The sequence below is a fragment of the Triturus cristatus genome, chromosome 2_2 (genome assembly GCF_964204655.1).
Source record: "Triturus cristatus chromosome 2_2, aTriCri1.1, whole genome shotgun sequence".
NCBI classification, from domain to species: Eukaryota; Metazoa; Chordata; class Amphibia; order Caudata; family Salamandridae; genus Triturus; species Triturus cristatus.
The window spans coordinates 130,946,952-130,949,451 of NC_140582.1; the positions used below are offsets into that span (position 1 = coordinate 130,946,952).

At 53.6% G+C, this 2,500-nt stretch overlaps 1 pseudogene; it reads left to right on the forward strand.

The window, feature by feature from the left end:
• Positions 1–2,500, forward strand: part of LOC146861976 (28S ribosomal RNA) — a 6,835-nt pseudogene that overhangs the window by 795 nt on the left and 3,540 nt on the right.

Below are 2,500 nucleotides of genomic sequence, written 5' to 3' on the forward strand. Positions count from 1 at the left end.
GCGCCCTGACCGCGTCACGCTGCCGGGCGGGGAGGCCCACGCCGGGCACCAGGGGTCTGTGGCGATGACGGTTACCCACCCAACCCATCTTGAAACATGGACCAAGGTGTCTAACACGTGCGCGAGTCGGAAGGCTGAGCCCTGTGGCGCAATGAAGGTTAGGGCCGGCGCGCACTGGCTGAGGTGGGATCCTGCCGCGCTTCCAGCAGTGGGCGCACCCCCTGCCCGTCTCGCCCAATCCATCGGGGAGGTGGAGCATGAGCGTGCGTGATAGGACCCGAAAGATGGTGAACTATGCCCGGGCAGCGCGAAGCCAGAGGAAACTCTGGTGGAGGTCTGTAGCGGTCCTGATGTGCTAATCGGTTATCCGACCTGGGTATAGGGGCGAAAGACTAATCGAACCATCTAGTAGCTGGTAACCTCCGAAGTTTCCCTCAGGATAGCTGGCGCTCGGAGCCCCCAGTTTTATCTGGTAAAGCGAATGATTAGAGGTCTTGGGGCCGAAACGATCTCAACCTATTCTAAAACTTTAAATGGGTAAGAAACTCGGCTCGCTGGTGTGGAGCCATGCATGGAATGCGAGTGCCTAGTGGGACACTTTTGGTAAGCAGAACTGGTGCTGCGGGATGAACCGAACGCTGGGTTAAGGCGCCCGATGCCGACGCTCATCAGACCCCAGAAAAGGTGTTGGTTGATTTAGACAGCAGGACGGTGGCCATGGAAGTCGGAATCCGCTAGGGAGTGTGTAACAACTCACCTGCCGAATCAACCAGCCCTGAAAATGGATGGCGCTGGAGCTATGCCGCGACGAGTAGGAGGGCCGCTGCAGTGCGCACAGAAGCCCAGGCGAGGGCCTGGGTGGAGCCACTGCAGGGGCAGATCTTGGTGGTAGTACCAAATATTCAAATGAAAACTTTGAAGGCCGAAGTGGAGAAGGGTTTTATGTGAACAGCAGTTGGACATGGGTCAGTCGGTCCTAAGAGATGGGCGAGCGCAGTTCGGAAGAGACGGGCGATGGCCTCCGTTGCACTCAGCCGATCGAAAGGGAGTCGGGTTCAGATCCCCGGAGTGGCGGAGACGGGCGCCCTCACGGCGTCCAGTGCGGTAACGCAAACGATCCTGGAGAAGCCGGCGGGAGCCCCGGGGAGAGTTCTCTTTTCTTTGTGAAGGGCAGGGCGCCCTGGAATGGGTTCGCCCCGAGAGAGGGGCCCGAGCTTTGGAATGCGTCACGGTTCCGGCGGCGTCCAGTGAGCTCTCGCTGGTCCTTGAAAATCTGGAGGAGATGGTGTAAATCTCGCGACCGGGCCGTACCCATATCCGCAGCAGGTCTCCAAGGTGAACAGCCTCTGGCATGTTGGAACAATGTAGGTAAGGAAAGTCAGCAAGTCAGATCCGTAACTTCGGGATAAGGATTGGCTCTAAGGGCTGGGTCGGTCGTGCTGGGGCTCGAAGCGGGGCTGGGCGCACGCCGCAGCTGGACGAGGTGCCTCCCTCCGGGGCGGCGGCGACTCTGGACGTGAGCCAGGCCCTTCCTGTGGATCGCCCCAGTTGCGGTGGTCGCCTCTCCCTGTGCCCCCTCCCCGGGTGCACGGGCCGGCGTTCTGCATCGGCCGGCGCCTACCAGCTGACTTAGAACTGGTGTGGACCAGGGGAATCCGACTGTTTAATTAAAACAAAGCATCGCGAAGGCCCGAGGCGGGTGTTGACGCGATGTGATTTCTGCCCAGTGCTCTGAATGTCAAAGTGAAGAGATTCAATGAAGCGCGGGTAAACGGCGGGAGTAACTATGACTCTCTTAAGATCCTCAAGATGTGAACGTTCATGAGCCTCAGAGTACAGCATTGTGTGGAACCATTGCCTCATGGTAAACACATCCTACGCTACATCCTGATGATCGGAACAGTCAGGGCAGTTACAAAGAATACCAGACAATGTTCCAAAAAGACAAAAAGAAAATTGCCAGGATAATCACTGATGGGGCAGAAGATGGCACCTGTCAAATCAGTGCTGATGAAATCTTCCAATACTATAAAGGCATAATTGAAAAAGAAAACAAGAAAAATCCCAAATTCATCCCAATTGACCAGATACCAGATGAATGGGAAATTGGAAGTCTATGTAAAGAAATGACACTGCTCGAAGTAACTAAAGCCTTTGATGAATCAGATTTAAAGAAAGCAGTGGGGCCTGATAAGATTGGTCTGAATGACTTAAATAAAGTGCATAGCAGGCAACCAAGACTACTACCCAGAATCTTATCGTCTTGGCTATTGATGAGAAGAGTACCAGACAGTATTAAGAAGAACCGGTCAATACTAATACCCAAGAATGTACCGATTAGCGAACTCAAAAAGATAAGTAATTGGCGTCCAATTACCATCGGTACGGCATTCATGAAGTTGTTCACGAAAATATTAACTAAAAGACTCACATTTTTTGTTGAAATAAATACGAGACAAAAAGGCTTCATGAAGGTGAGATGAGAGGTTGTCTCGAAAAT